This window comes from Neltuma alba, unplaced genomic scaffold (assembly GCF_004799145.2).
Source record: "Neltuma alba isolate B1F8T4 unplaced genomic scaffold, ASM479914v2 tig00012017_pilon, whole genome shotgun sequence".
Taxonomy (NCBI): Eukaryota; Viridiplantae; Streptophyta; class Magnoliopsida; order Fabales; family Fabaceae; genus Neltuma; species Neltuma alba.
In genome coordinates this window covers 57430-74645 of record NW_021636587.1, presented here as the reverse complement: position 1 = coordinate 74645, position 17216 = coordinate 57430, and positions in this window count along the sequence as shown.

Genomic DNA, 17216 nt, shown 5'->3' with positions numbered 1-17216 from the left:
TGTGTTCTATTATCTATCAGTTGTTCAATCATTAGATTATTGATTTTTCTACATACTTCTATACAAAACAGTGTCAACAATGATCGGTAAATTGATCGATCAACACATATAAATTGATTTATCTATCAAGTTATCGATTAACATTTCTGCTAAGTTATTTGTTTAAATAGGAACTTTATCTATCATGTGATCGATAAATCCTTGATTGATTAGGTGATCAATCAACTTATTAAAACACACAGATTCCTTAATCTGTTATCATCAAAACCTTAAATCTAACATTCTGTCCCTTTTGATGATGACAAAACATAGGTGTAGGATTAATCATATATCATCAGATAACAATGTAAATCAAATCACAAAATCAACACAGATTTACGACAAATAAAAAACTGGCAGAAATGCACCACTAATAATATTTAAGCACAACTGATAACAGTTAAATACTAGAATTCAGATTACATATTAGAAGTACAAGAATCATAACATAAATAGCAGAAAAACATAAAAACACAATGAAAAACTAAACAGATTTCTTCTCCCCCTTTTTGTCAGCATCAAAAGGTGGGGAAGAAGTAAAAGCAGCAGGCAAAGTGATTGAGATAGGAAGAGGGGGGAGCTGAGTGAGTGGAGAGACAGTCTAAGAGATGGGTGGAAGAGTTAGAGAAGGAATAAGCTAAAGAACCATGATAAGGGCTAGGGTAGCAGGAGGAGGAGTGGGAGAGGTGGAAGGTACAGATGGGGAAGTAGAAATAGGAGAAGTGGGTATAGGTGATGTAGGTGGTTCTGGTTCAGGATGAGGAGGAGATGGTGGGTGAGAGAGTAGGTCTTCAAAACTGAAGGAAGTGTTAGGGGCCGAGAAGTTTGTTAAAGGTGAGGCAACCAAGCTTTTCAGTTCTCTGATCTCCTTGTCAACAAAATCAAACCTCTGAGAGACCTCTTTTTCCAAAACTACTATGGCTTAGCGATGAAGATCCAAAATTTTGGAAAGGCCATCAAATTTCCTGTCTAATATTTCCCCATAGTCCTTGGCCATGGCATAAACTCTCCTCTCAAAGTCTTGAAGCTCTACCTGGAACATCTCTCTAATTGATCTTTCCAGAAATGAGGGTCTAGAGGTATGAAAGGGAGCTGCAGTAAATTCTGCCTCATCTTGGGATCTAGAGTTCTTAGCTATTGGTTGCTTCCTTTTATCTTTCTGAGCTAGCTTTTATAAGTGTCTGAATGGCACAGGGATTCTCATCTTGTTGAGTTGATTGATGCCAAAAGCAGGAATCTTTACTTTAAGTTCTCCTGGCTCAAGAGGTACAATGTTATGCACTTGAAAGAGATAAGTGGCTAATTAAGGATAAGGGATTGGTGTAGACTTGGATTTGTAAAGAACAAAATCCTTCATTTCATTAAAATCAGATCCCCTGTGTTGATCTTTTCTCCACTGATTATCCTGGCCAGTAGTAAGTAATCATCTTAGTTCAGATGTGAGAAACTCCCAGACTTATTGACCAATACTCCTTGAATAGATATAGTGGATTATTCTATAATAATCACATATTTGCTTTGGTAAAAAATTTAGTTCCCTGGGGTAGTCATCACTTTGCATTAGGATTTTATAGGCTTTGATGTCATTCATGTCACCTCCCCTCACAAATTCTTGGGTTCCTAGTAGTTCATTTAGCTTGGCACTAGAGAAATTAAAGATTCTGCCTCTTAATTTAATTCTTAGATAATCATTTATCAGATTATCTTGATCATCATATTCCTCCATAGATTCTATATTACACTAGAATCTTTTAATCACTTCTGCGTAGTATTCTCCTTCAATGATCAACCAATTTGAATAATGTTCAAGTGGGTCACTCAAATCCAAATTAATTTTCTCATTTTTCTTTAGGCCTTGAATATTAACTGTAGCCACAAGATAGAATTTATGGTTTGTAAAATCTGCCTTATATCTAGCCATGTTCATATCATTATTCAAATTCCCAACCAGAAACCCAGAAGATTCAGATGGAGTACCTTGGGTAGGAACTTGGCATGACACACCTTTACTTGCTTTCTGCTTTCTCTATCTTAGTTGCTTGGGAGTAGGAATTCTTAGCGCAGCCTCTACAGCTTTCTAAACTGAAGCTTCATCATCGGGTTCTATTTCAAACTCCTCAATAACTATTGGTAGCTTGGATTTCAACTTTGATCATGGAGATTTTCTCTGAGGAGTGGGTTGCTCTTCAGTTTGACTTTTCTGAATCTTCAATACTCATCTTTTCTTTGATGGTTCTTCCCTCACTTTTAGTCTGTATCTTTTTCTTTTGTGGTCAAGGGAGTAGTGTCTCTGGATTGGGTTTGTTTCTTGATGCTTTCCTCTTGGTCAACATTCAGTTGTTTAACTCTCACTATTTCTCGTTGTCAAAAGAGATTTCAATGAATATTCAATGTTTTGTGGATTTGAAAGGTTTGGCAGTGATTGGAAGAGCTTAGGAAGTGATTTTGAGTGGAAGGGAACAAGCAATTTAATAAAACAGTGAATTTTAGACCATTGCATAGGAATAGGGGAATGGTTTTATCGAGCTAGGGTTACAATAATTGACGGGGTTTTTCAAAATCTAACTGTTATAAACACTAAATTTATCGATCAAGTTATCAAACAATGAATTATCGATCATGTTATCGATAAATGTTAAGTAGATGTGCGTGTCTGGCCTGGTTTATCAATCATTTGATCGATTAATAATTTATCGATCAGGTTTTTGATAATTCTTACCCATTTGCTGGACTTGACTATGATTCTATGTTGCTATTGATCGATGTGTTGATCGATAATTGAGTGATCAATCAGCTTATTAATAACATTCCTTCCAACTTCTTTCTTTTCTTCCATATACCTCATTTATCGATCAGTTGATGGATAAATCAACCCCTCTTTACAGCTTGATTATCGATGTCTTCATCAATCATTCCATACTCTATTCACCTCTGTTTTTCTTCGACAAAACAGAGCTTCCTGCAAAACAAATTCCTATACACTCTAATGCTTATGTTAGTCTTTTAATCATCAAAACTTTCAATCTAAAGACTTAAATTTAGAGAGATAAAGTGAAATTTCTTATAGCTCATTGGGATTTACCATTCCCAACTCTCTTTTGAAGTAATTGAACTTCTGCTAATCAAGGGGCTTCGTGAAGATGTCTGCTATTTGATATTCAGTGAGGATGAATTCTACTTCTACATCTTTCTTTTGAATATGGTCCCGAATAAAGTGATGTCTGACATCAATGTGCTTGGTTTGGGCATGGTGAACTAGATTCTGAGACAGGCTTATTGTGCTTGTGTTCTCACATAGAATTGGAATCTCCTTCAAGTTGATTCCTAAATCTTGTAGTTGCTACTTTAACCATATAATTTGGGCACAATAGTTGGTAGTGGCAACATATTCTGATTCTATGGAGGATATTGCCACAGTATTCTATTTTTTGCTTGACCATGAGACAAGACATCCTCCCAGGAATTGACATTGTCCATTGGTACTCTTTCTGTCTGTCTTATAACCTCTATGATCAGTATCTGAGTATCCCATTAGATATTCTGCTCCTTTCTTTGCATACCAGATTCCCAAATTTTGTATTCCGACAAGATATCTGAGAATTCTCTTGACGGCCTCTTTATGTGAATCCTTGGGGGATGATTGGTATCTTGCATACATCCCTACAATGAATTGAATGTTTAGTCTGCTTGTAGTTAGATAGAGTAATGACCCTATCATTCCTCTATATTTGGTCAGATTCACGTCCTTGTCCGTCTCGTCCATGTCAAGTGAGATGGTTGAGCTCATACGAGTCTTCACACTTTTAGCATTTTCTAATCCATATTTCTTTAGTAACTCCTTGAGATACTTTGTTGGGATATGAATATGCAATTTCTCTTCTGCTTGATTTGCAATCCCAGAAGAAATTCAATTCTCCCATTATTGACATTTCGAACTTGCCCTGCATTAACTTAGCAAACTCTTGACAGAGATCCTCATTAGTAGCTTCGAATATAATATCATCCACATAAATTTGAACAATTAGAAGTTCTTTTCTACTTCTTTTGATGAAAAGTGTAGCGTCCACTTTACCTCTTTCAAAACCTTTTTCTATCAGGAAATTGCTAAGTCATTCGTACCAAGCTCTAGGAGCTTGTTTTAAACCATATAAAGCCTTTTTCAGTTTGTAAACATGATCAGGGAAATTGGAATCTTCAAAACTAGGAGGCTATTTGATAAAAACTTATTCCAAGATATAAACATTCAAAAATACACTTTTAATATCCATTTGATATCATTTGAAATCCTTAACGCAAGCAAAGGCTAAGAGTACTCGTATGGCTTCCAATCTTGCTACCAGAGCATATGTTTACTCATAATCAATACCTTCTTCCTGATTATAGCCTTTAGCTACTAGTATGGCTTTGTTCTTGATGATTTGGGCAGATTCATCGAGCTTATTTTTGAACAGCTACTTGGTGCTTATAACCGAATGGTCATTTGGTCTAGGTACTAATTCCCAAACTTGATTTCTTTCAAATTGATTCAGCTCTTCCTGTATTACTACTATCCAGAATTCATCGGATAGGGCCTCGTCAACATTGGTTGGTTCAATATGTGAATTGAATACAGAAAAATGTACTTTATTGAATACTCGTCTGGGTTTTAACCTCTTCATTGACTCCACTAATGACTTGTTCCAAAGGATGATTTCTATTATATCTCCAAGCTTTAGGCTGTTCTAAATTTTCTTGAGAAAGAGATTCATTTGACTCATTCTTGTTTTCTAAAGACTCTTTTGAAAGTACTTTGTTTACAGATTTATTCAAATTCAATTTTTTAAAATTTTGAACGATCCCAGTATCATCATCTAGAGGTTTTGAAATTGACTCAGTTTTAGCAAACACAACATATATTGACTTTTCAATAGTGAATGTACGTTTATTGAAAACTCTATAAGCCTTACTACAATTAGAGTAACTAAGAAATAAACCTTTATCAGCTTTAGGATCGAATTTACCAAGGTTTTCTTTATTGTTGTTGTGAATGTAGCACTTACTGCTGAAGATCTTTAGATGAGCCAGGTTAGGCTTCCTTCCTTTATGTAGTTCATAGGGAGTTTTCTCGAGTAGTATTCTGATGTAAGCTCTGTTGGAGATGTAGCAAGCCGTGCTCATTGCTTCAGCCCAGGACACTTGTGAAATCCCTTTCTCATTCAGCATTTCTCTTGCCATTTTAGTGAGCACTCTATTCTTTCTTTCAACAACTCTATTTTGTTAAGGAGTTCTTGGTGCTAAGAAGTTGTGATCAGTCCCATACTTGTCACAATAGTCAGCAAATTTGTTGTTCTCAAATTCTCCTCCATGGTTAGACCTGATTGACACAATAGAAATACCTTTCTCATTTTGAACCATTTTGGCAAAAATGATAAATGCATTAAATGTCTCATCTTTAGAGGAAAGAAACAGAGTCCAAGTGAATCTCGAATGGTTATCAACTATCACAAGGGTATACACATTTCCACCAAAACTTTTGACTCTTGATGGACCAACCAAATCCATATGAAGCATTTGGAGTGGCTTTTCAGTTGAGACTGTCTTCTTTGATTTAAACGAAGACTTTGGTTGTTTGCCCTTCTGACAAGCATCACAAATAATATCATGTTCATATTGAATTTTAGGTAAACTAATGACCAAGTCCTTTTTTGTTAATTTTGAAGTTAATGCATGTTAACATGTGTAAGTTGTTTATGCGAAAGCCAACTTTCCTTGTTTTTGCTAATAAACAGTTTTCAGAAAGTTTTGAATCAATTTGAATAGTATAACAATCATCGTCCCTTACAGCTCCTAGCTTTACGTTCAATTCCTCCTTCTTCAGTGGTAAGTCATCTTTGCTTATTGTCACACCCTGATAATTTTATTCTAATTGATGAATGATTTGTGACTGACTATGGTCAAGTAGTATAGTAGACTAGTAGAGGACCCAGGCTATGAGGAAAAATCAGGATAGGGACATAACGGTCATTTTTGAAAAGATCGGTCAAGAAAGGGCAGCATTGGAAATAATGTCCAAAATTCCTGAAAATTCCCAAAAAATCATGAAAAATAGAAAGGAGGGTACAGAATAATGTTTGAGGCTTAGAAGATGAATATAAGATTAAAAATAATTTATCAGGGAATTATTTGTAATTATTGGAATTTTTGGTTAATTAAGGAAAATTAGCCAATTTCCATTATTTAAAATATATAGAGGCCTCAAAAATTCAACAAAAAATATGGATAAATTATGTGACATATTATCCTAATTTATAAAATTACTTCCCACCTTTGGATGTACAGAGGTTAGCTTAAAGAATATTTATTACCGAATTATTATCGGTAGAATAGTGATTTTTGACAAATAAAATTTAGAAAATTATAGAGGGAGGTAAAACTTGAGAAAAATCATGGATTACCCTTGGGATGAGGGGAATTTAATGAGGTGTTGAAATCAAAATTTTGTGACAGTAAATTGGACAGGATTGTTGGAAAATCGGACCGGAAATATACAAATAATCAATGGATTGCACTGATTATTGGATGAGTCATTTTTTTCCAATATTAAGAGTAATATTTCGGCCAAAAATAAGGGGGAGGACAAAGTTGGAATTTTTCAAATTGTTCAAGGGCATAAAGGGAAATAAGAGACAAAACAATAAAATAAGATTTTATTTCCACATGAAAATCACATGGTGATTAGGTGTCCATCCATGTGTCAACTTCTTATGGTGTGTGCCCTAAGATTTGTCCATGTGTAAAGTAGAAAAAAATGGACGGCCGAGATCGCATCTTTTTCCCGAAGGGCATTTTTGGAATTTTGAAATATCAAAGCCTATAAATACTCCCCTCCCATGAAGAATTCGGCCAAGGTGGTTTGCATGAGAGGGAATGTTGTGTTCTTGAGTTCTAGGAGAGAGAAAGGAAGAAAGAAGAGAGAGAAAGGGAGAAAGCAAAGTTAGACACCTCTAATCGCCGATTAAGAGCTAATTAAGGTACGTTTACCTCCCTAAGTGTTAATTATTTTTAGTTAATTATTTATTTGAGGAAGATTAGGATTAATTACCTTGATTAATTATGGTTTAGTGATAGCTAAGATTAATCATGTTATTTGATTAAAGATTAGTAAGTAATTAAGGTTAGCTACCTTGATTAATTAGTAATTAGTGATTAGTTATGCTAATTGAAGGATGATTAATTAATGATTAATCATGTTGATTAGAGAATGATTAATGGTTAATCATGTTGATTAGAGAATGATTAATGGTTAATCCATAAGGGATTAGTGACTTAATCTTAGAAGATTATGTTGTACTAATGACTATGTGACTCGAGGACCTTAATTAAATATTGGATTAAGGACTAAGGGTTAATGATTAACTAAGAAAGCATGATTAATCATGGATTAGAGAAAAATTCCAAAACCTTAATTGAGGATTAAGGTTTGGTCAAACCAAAGTCAAAGGGTTAGGAACGGTATACAGAAATTATAAATTGAAAGGCACCAGGGTAGCATTGTATAGAGAAAGAATTGTATACTGGATATGGAATTTACCATACCCTTACTGTATGGTTGATAGGCAATTTTCTAGAAACCTAGGAGGATCTCAAGCAAGGAAACAAGGAGGAAACATTAAGCGTGGAATTGAGGTAGCGTGAACTGCAATTATTTTGTTGATATGCATTTGGTGTTTTGCTATGTGTGTTTATGTGCCATGAGAATGTTTATGTACAGATGATGTGAACTCCTTGCAATGTATGCTTGGCTCTTGCATGATTGAGTTTTGACCAGAATGATTATATGCTCCATGATATGATGACATGGATACAGAATGATTATGGCATGGCATAAAGACTAGCAATGTTATTTTACTGCATGTAGCATGACATCTTATGCATGTTAACTTGATGATTGTATGTTCAATGCTACTGGGATTTCTATGAAATCTCATTCCTCCTATAACATGATATCCTAGGTGCCACTACTGCCAAGGAGAAGGGAAAGGAAATAATCATGGCTTGAGGAAGTTATGAATTATGTATTGTATTATACGGTTTTGAACCTTTCTCTTTCAAGCCATGTAAGCATACTCTGATCATGAACACATGATATGATAACCTTTTTGAATGTATTTTAATGGTAGAGCAGCTTTATATGTGATTATGGTATGATTATAGTGAAAAACGAAATGCTGTTAGAATTAGTGAAAAAGGGGATAAAAATGGTCTAGATTTGACCAAACTTTGACCAACGAAGACCCTGGTCAAATGGTTGACTTTTTCCCTGAAATTTGGTATGCAAATAGATCTTATTTTTCCCTTTAAAATGAGTGGTAAAGCGTCACAATCGGAGCTCTGTGTAAGAAGTTATGCCTTACCGAAATTAGGCAAAAATCCTGGAAAATAGAAAAATGACCAAATGAACAGTACTTTTCGAAATTAAAAACGGATGCGTTTCTGATTAAATTGGAACCTGAGGTCATTTTTCCTTGATAGATGATGTTAAGAGCTTTGAGTGAGACTTGGAACGACCTTGTTTCAATTTTTCTGGAATTAGTTATGATTTTTCAAAGTTATGCCAAGTTTAAGGTTACAATGAATAGTAATGCGGGAAAAGAATTTTTCAAATTCAGGTCTTTTAACCCGGTAACCTTAAATTGCGCTTCCGAATGTCTTAACTTGGCACAATATAAGGTCGTAAATGTAAGGTGTTACACTTATCACTAGGCATTCTTCTGAATCGAAGATTACCCAGTTGTTTTTGTCTATATTCTGACTGACACTGAGCAAATTGTGACACAAGCCTTCTACATAGTGCACATATTCAACCTTCATCCCTTTGTCGCTTTCTATTTCTCTGATCCCAATAATTCTTCTAGATTGATTGCCACCGAAGCTCACTTTGCCTCCTTCTCATGGTTTGAGTGATTTGAACTTCTCAGTATCACCTATCATATGTCTTGAGCAACCACTATTCGATGTACCATTTGTTTGTTGTAGATGCTTTGAGACATACCTTGCAATAGCACAATCATGTTTTAGGTACCCATGCCTTCTTGGGTCCTTTTTGGTTAGTATAGATTGTCCTAGGCACATAAGTACCTTTAGGCACCCATTTTAATGTCTTGTAGGTTCCTTTCTTCTTATGATGACAACAAAAGTTGTGTGACCTTTAGGTTACAATATGAACATAATGCAAAAGGATTAGAGGAATAAACAGCATTTCTAAAGAAGGTAAGATACGACTGACCACCACTTTTCTTCTTTCCTTTCCTCTTATCTTGAACAAGAACATATCCTATTCCGGTTTTATCCATTGAACACCATTAGGCTCCCAGAATCACTTTAAGCACTTCACTGCCTTTAGTGAATTTTTCCAAGGTTATTGTGAAGTCCTCATCCTTTTTTTTTGTTTTGCTCACATTCCGTACATACTAGAGGTAGAGTTATGCTACCTTTCTACTTTGCTTGCTGTTCCTCCAGAAGCTTTATTTTTTTCTTGGAGTTTATCAACTCTTTTGCAATTCTTACTAATTCTAAGTGTAATGCATTGTATTCAAATTGTAATTCATTATAGGAGGGTTCAGAAGTGATTACCTTATCTCTCTCTGAATCTTTATCTTCCTGAGCCACGAGACAAATGTTGGCGGTTTCTTCATCGTCGCTCTCTTCTTCCTCCGTGGAACTGTCTCCCCAGATTGACATGATAAAGCCTTTCTTCTTTCTGAACTTCTCTTTCTTCTTTTCTTTATCCTTCATCTTGGACAATTGAGGACACTCTTTTTTAATGTGTCCCGGCTTTTTGTATTTGAAGCAGATGATTGGATCCTTTGGCTCATTCTGAGATGTGGAGGTTTTGTGTTTTGATTGAAACCTCCTTCTAGCTTTGTTTCTATAAAATTTCTTGAAGCTTCTGACTATATGACCCATTTCATCATCTTCTAGGTCCTTTTCGTCTTCATCTTCACCCTCTTAATTTTTGAGAGTGATGCCTTTGTGATTCTTCTCGTTTATTTTCTTTTTGTATTTATGTTTGCTCTCATACTCCGCTAGACTCCTAAACAGAGCTACGACAGAGCCAATTGATTCTCCCTTTATTTCCTTGTTGGCTGTTACTCTCGGCTCCTATTCTTACGTGAGACCGCTTAAGATTTTCCTCACTTGGTCCTCTTGACTATACTTCTTTCCGAGTGCAGTGAGATGATTGATGGGGTACAAAAATCTGACTCCCATATCCCGGATGCTTTCTCTATCCTTCATTCTAAACAATTCAAACTCTGTGGTGAGAGTGTTTATTCTGCTTTGTTTTATGTCGGTTGTTCCTTCATGAGTAATCTCCAGTGCCTCCCACATTTTTTTTTACAGTTTCCAGGCTAGAAACTTGAAAATACTCTTTTTAGCTAAGTGCACAGGTCGGTATGTTGATAGCTTTGTCATTTAATGTCACTAGCCTCTTGTCTTCTTCATCAAACTCCTTCGGACTCTTACGAACTTATTGATCGTCTCTAGTTTTCATTGGAATGTAGTTTCTGTGTTCGATCACATACCATAAACCATACTTAGTAGCTTTGATGAAGATCCTCATCCTCATCTTCCATAATATGTAATTTTCTCCATTAAAGCCAGGAGGCTTTGATGTTGAACATCCTTCGGGTACCACACTATCTCTGAAACCTGCCATGGATCTCTCTTCAGATTGTTAAGTCTTTACTGAAGAGACCTGCTCTGATATCAAATGTTAGTAGCAGTCTCACCCAAGAGGGCGGTGAATTGGGTGAGTTATAAAAATATTAACTGAACTGAAATAATGAAATTAATAAAAACAAAGAGCTTAGAGTTAGAAAGATTTCACTGCAGATTAAAGACACCGGATTTATACTGGTTGGGTCTTAACCACTTAACCTACCACTACTACAATGAAGACTTTTTACTTCTGTTTTCTATGACTTTTTACTTCTGTTTTGTGGGGGACAAGAAAAGAAGGGACATAAAAAGTACCCCCTTTTTACTTTTGTTTTAAACATAAGCGAATAATGGTGTTATTTACGTCTGTTTTAAACAGAAGTAAAAAATCACTTTTTTACTTCTGTTTCTCTAAGACCAGACGTGAATTCACGTCTAGTTTAAGAAAACAGACGTGAATTTACGTCTGTGACATTAAAACAGACGTAAATTCACGTCTGGTTTTGGAGAAACAGACATCAATTTACCTCTGTTTTGTTAAAATAGAGGTAAATTGACGTCTGTTTTGGTGTAAAACAGAGATTAAAAGTATGATTTTTTACTTTTATTTTCTAAAATAGACATGAATGTGCTCGTTTTTTTAAAAAAAAAATTCACTTCGTATGTACCACTTCCCCTACAGCCACAATAGCCATAATGGCCACTTTCCAGCAAGTTGAAATAGAATGAACCAGTCAATATTTTTAGCCAAGACATATCAACATCACAACTTCATTAATATATTGACACATTAACTAACTAGTCAAAAAAGAAGAACAAATTGCAAAAGTCAAAATTGATAACCTATTATCTCTATAAACATAAACTTGATCAATCCCTAGACCATCATTCTTGAAGCAGTTGCTGTGCCAAAAGGTCTCGGATGAAGTCAATATCATCAACAGTATATGAGCAGTCATTATCAAAAATCTGTAAATTGACAAATGAACAAATTTAAACATATGAAGAAAATAAAATAAATAACAATTCAATTTAAAAATTCAACAACTATTACAAAACTAGAATTATATTTACTTACCTCATCAAATTTTGTAGTACATCCACTCTCAATAATTTCAAACATATAACGAATAATGTAATATTCGCACTTTGTTGACCCTCGTTGCTTAGCACACTGCAAATCACAAGGAAATGATAATCTAAATTCATATATAAAATAACTCATCAATGAAAGAACTTCAAGTCAAAGTACTCACGTTGGGGTAGACCCAAGTTGCTGGGCCATTTTTGCCAGAACGCTTCCCATTGGTTATATAATAAGTCTTTAAAGCACTATAAGCAAATGAAAACACAAGTTAAATAATTTATAGTAAAAACAAAATTATTGATCTACATTAAGGTACTTACGTGTTGAAAACGCCCCTCATCTCAGTGCTTGGACGATGACCTAAGGGATCAAACCAGTAGATGACATTGTCGATAGGACAAGAAACACACAAACTCCAATGATGACTGCATCATAGAATAAGACTTATACATTATTGGATATCACAATAATTCTTAGCAATTTAAGTATGTCTAAAAAAATATAATTAAGCTACTTGCCCTTCAATAATTGGTGCCAAATAACAAGGTAATTTAGTGTCTCTAATCGTATTGCCCACACATCTGATTCTCCTATCTAGTGGGTTGTACTTCTTCTGGACACTTGCAGGGCATAAATATCCATGAAAATTTCTCTTCTCCATTGATGACATGCATTTGTTATGGAAAAAGCTATCATTGAATTGAAATTAGGTAATTATTAGCATGTGCAAAGTAAGAAATTAGAAGTTTAAGTTAGAAACGAAAAGATAAACTTACATGATTAATTGAAGCCATGCTATGTCCAACTCCTTCAAAGATAAGAATTCCCTAATATCGTTGTTGTCAAGTCCAAAGAAATATGATTTTTCTTCACCCACAATCCCTACAGACATCTTTATGTTGACCTTGTTAATTGTTTTATATTCCTCATATAATTGTGCCAAGCAGGGATATCTATCAACATCTTTCTGGTCCTAATGAAACATCAAATAAACATAATTAGTATTATAAGTATTATGTTAAAAAATTCACACAATATAGCATGACATTTTCTTACCATCAAAGGTATTATCTCCTCATTAACAAGGTGTCTATGCCAAAGAATGAAAGTTCTAATTGCCTGACCTGACTTCATAACTTCAGTAGTCGGGAATAGCACATCCGCTCCTGTCTCTCCCTCTCGAATAGTCGTAACTATAACCCTCATTTAGTCCTTTGGAATTTGTTGGTGATGGATGGTGCTCCCGTTATTGTAGAGGAGAGCGTCAGCAACAACACGCATCCTTGGGACCTCTAAATGAAGACAACAAGGTTGTCCAAAGTCTTGCATAGGACTACTAGGATCATGCTCTCCCAATACCCCTAGTGGATTACAACTGTCTTTAGTGCTAGGAAAGACGGGGGAATCCTAAATAAGAAAAATACAAGTATTAAATTAAATAAGAAAAACGTTGGTAAAACTCAATATCAATTTAAGTGAAATTGATTACAAACCTAAGGTGTGCATTGTTGTTAAACTGTCCCAAGTTGCATGCTAGAGACCATAGATTTCATCTCATCACGAAGCTTAGCCATAAGCTCTTGTCGAAATGACTGGCATAACTGGGCCTCAATCTTGACCTCTAGCTCAGATTAGAGCTCATCACGAACTTGGTCTCGAAGTTTAACTATCATCTCATCAGTAGGTTGACTTCATAGGGAAGCCCTTGAAGTTTGTCCAAAATATTGGGTAAGACCAATTGTCCTCCCTTCTCCTCTAACACGTCTGATGTGATCAGGCTTCCCAATCGCCGTCACTAAAATGTCCATCCTTCCACTCAGACTAAATGAACCTTCACTACTTTGCTCTTCAAGTATCTCCTATAACATTTTAAGTATGATAAAAACTTAATGACAATGTATAAGGACTATTACCATAAGTTAAATTTATTTGAATTATAGAACTTACAATTTTTTTAGCAATCTCAGCAACTGCTGGATTAATATATTGACCCTTCTTAATCCTTGCTTCCTTCCATTTTCTATGACGTGGAGGAGAAGGTGGGGTCTGAACAATAATGCTAGGATCAAATTTTGCAGCTTCCTGAAGGGAATTAAAAGACGACGCGCAGCGGAAAACGACATAAAATTTTAAAACTTTCAATCCCTTTCCCGGATCTACCGATCGCGTTTAAGTCAGGTAGTAAGAAGCATTACCTTCAGGCGTTCGATTTCCTGGTGACTCGATGACTCGGCCGTTCAGGATGCTTCTGCTCGCCTCCTTTGTCGTTCGAAGTCGACAACTCTGGTCGGCTTCCTCTACCGGTATCCACACGAGTAGCCCTCAACCTCGAACGGCGTGCTAGCGCCTATGTCTGTCTAGGGTTTTTTTTTGGAATCCGTCCTCTCTCCTTTCTTAGGCCGTCTCTTATCTGTTGGTTCTCTCTCTCTAAAAACCCTAGCTCCCTCATATCAAATATATAGGATGCTATAGGTTTAATGAATAATATTTAATTTCAAAATTAATTCTAAATTAATTCTAAAATTAATTCAATATCAAATATTGCCTAATCAGATAAGAGAACAATTAAATAAATATGGTTTAAATTAAATTTGTCTCACAGATTTAATCCACCTATTTATCTAATTCAAAAATAAAGATATGACGGAATTAATTTACATAGATCCAATTTATCCTTATAAATTAAATCTAACAATTAATATCTCTTATATTTATATATAATATATATATATACACGAATATATATATATATATACACGTCCACCCTATTTATTCATTGAATCTGGACATATCCTAAATTCAATGAATCTGGACATCATAACTCGTGTTGGGCTATTTTGTGTGCGACCCTGTAGGCCCATATGAAGTTGGCAGTGGGCCATTTACTATAATGACTCACAAGTCGTAAGCGGTCTCTAGCAAGACATCACGACTACCCAAAACATATGAGGATCATTGAACGATGCAACCTTTCATACAACCATATCGCGTCGCTTTTGTCACACGACATTTTGGTCATGGATGAGGCATGGAGAACGTCATCCTCCTATTCATGACCATTACTTTCTCGATCCCTGAGTAGTCTGAGTATAGAAACGCAACTACCTTTCCATTATAGTATGGCCATACATTTCTCAGACTCACTCATCGAGGGGCCCAGTAATGTCTCTCTACGAATGTGAGGGACAAATTCCATCTTGACCATTCACATTCCTCCGCATGAAAAAAAAAAACCACTAAGCCTGAATATAGTCTTTATGATCACTCGGTCAAAAGTGACTTTTAACTAGGTCAAAGCTAAGCGTTTCTCATGTAGAAATCCATGATGATCTCAGGTCAAAGGGCACAGTGACATGGTTTGTATATGAGAGAAGCTTATGACTTAACCCATGCAGCTCTCTCATGGCGGGTCGGTCCAACACCTTGTACTCTTACATGTGCCTATGACTTTAATTTATATCTCTATATATCTTTAAAGTCATACTGGTCTTATTTCATCTTTGCTCCCACATAGATGACCGACCAGGGACATTTAGGATAAACCATGAGTTATCCAAGGATAGTCATCACAGTAAACATGCAAATAATATGATAACGTAATTAATAAATTCATAAATTAACAATGTTCAAAACATAATGATTGGCCCCTAGGGCACAATTTCCAACACTTCCTGTATCGCCTTCAAGTCATTCTACATGATCCTCTCCTCAAGCATCTTGTAACCTCCATGAGATAAATAGTGCAGATATAAATTTTAGCTTGCCTTTCTTTATTCATTGCACTTAATTCTTATGGAAAAGAAAACAAAGTAAATTGAGTAAGTGAAGTAAATTAAATTAAAATTAAATGTTTTATAAGGCAACGTACCTGAAATTTAGGATCATGCCGTGATGCCACGGATCATCATCTTTCTTAGGCCCTCACACATACTGGCTCGTGAGTGTGTGCTTGAAATCTTTCTAGCACTGATGAACTTGCTGTAACAAATGCTTTTTCATTTGCTCAGTACGAGGGATGTCATACGTTTGCTGCAAAAAAAATGTTAGAGTTAAAGATCTCAGTTATAACTATATTTACAAAAAAATAAATCAAATAAAATTAGAAAGTGACAGACCAAAATATATTCCCAAATCATATCCTTCGTTTCCTTAGAAATCAACTTCCAATTAGGCCATAGAATGTTAACTTTGCTTCGGGCAATAGAGCCTATATAGCTAATGAATATGTCCTTCTCTTCACCAATTGGATTCATATTGACATCAAAATCCACATGCCTCTTCTGGATACAACCATGACGTACTGCTAACTTTGGTAGCCTTGTACTACCTCTACCCTTCCTTCCTTTTAGCTCATTGACATCATCGCTGCCACAATCCTCCTCCATATCTCTATCACAATCGTCCTCCACGTGCCTGTTGAAAAACCAAAATTAGATATATAAGTAAATTATAATGAAATGCATTAACATAAATAATATTAAGTACATTGTAATGAAATAAATGAAAGAAAATAACACAAGGTACATTGCAAAATTACATTACTTAATCTGACTTTATGTATTGTCCTATATCCCTTCACAATAATCATCTCTTGCAGCATATTCATCATTATCTACCAATTCAACTTCACTTGGTCTAGGCGAATTTGAAGCAAAAGGTGGTGTCTCCTCAAGATTCATGGTTGGATCACTGTCCTTCTGCTTTTTACTTTGAAGGACAATAGACAATTTTTTATTCACTGGATCAGTAACATAAAATACTTGTTTTGCCTGGCTTGCTAAAACGAAGGGCTCATTTGTATAATCAACCCTGCCAAGATCAACTAATGTAAATCCAAATTATTGATCTATTTCAATACCATTATTGTTGACCTATTTACATTTGAAGACAGGAATCTTGAAATTGGTGTAGTTTACCTCCCATATCTCTTCAATAACTCTATAATAAGCCATAGATGCCAATTTGGGGTTTTTATCTTATGAACTCAAAAAATGCATCGCTTCAGCAACCACCATTACCCTACTATTCTGCACAGTACTTTTGTCATCTTGAGCTTTTGTGTAGAAGGAATATCCATTTATGTCGTATCCACTCCAAGTAATAACTTCAAAGCAAAGACCCCAAGCTAACCATTTTATTGTATCAGACACATTGGCCTCTCTCAAAACTTTTTCATTGAACCATGTTATAAATGTTTTGTTATGATCATTAGCTATCTGCATATCACTTTTCTTTAGATATTTTTCTTTTAAACTTTTTTTGTGATCATCTAAATACGACTGCACTTCTTCCATATTATTCAATATGTATAAGTGTGCTTGTAACACTTCTTCATGACCCATACTCTTTACCTTCAGCCCCCTTATTCCTTTACTTGTATGCTTTTCATGCC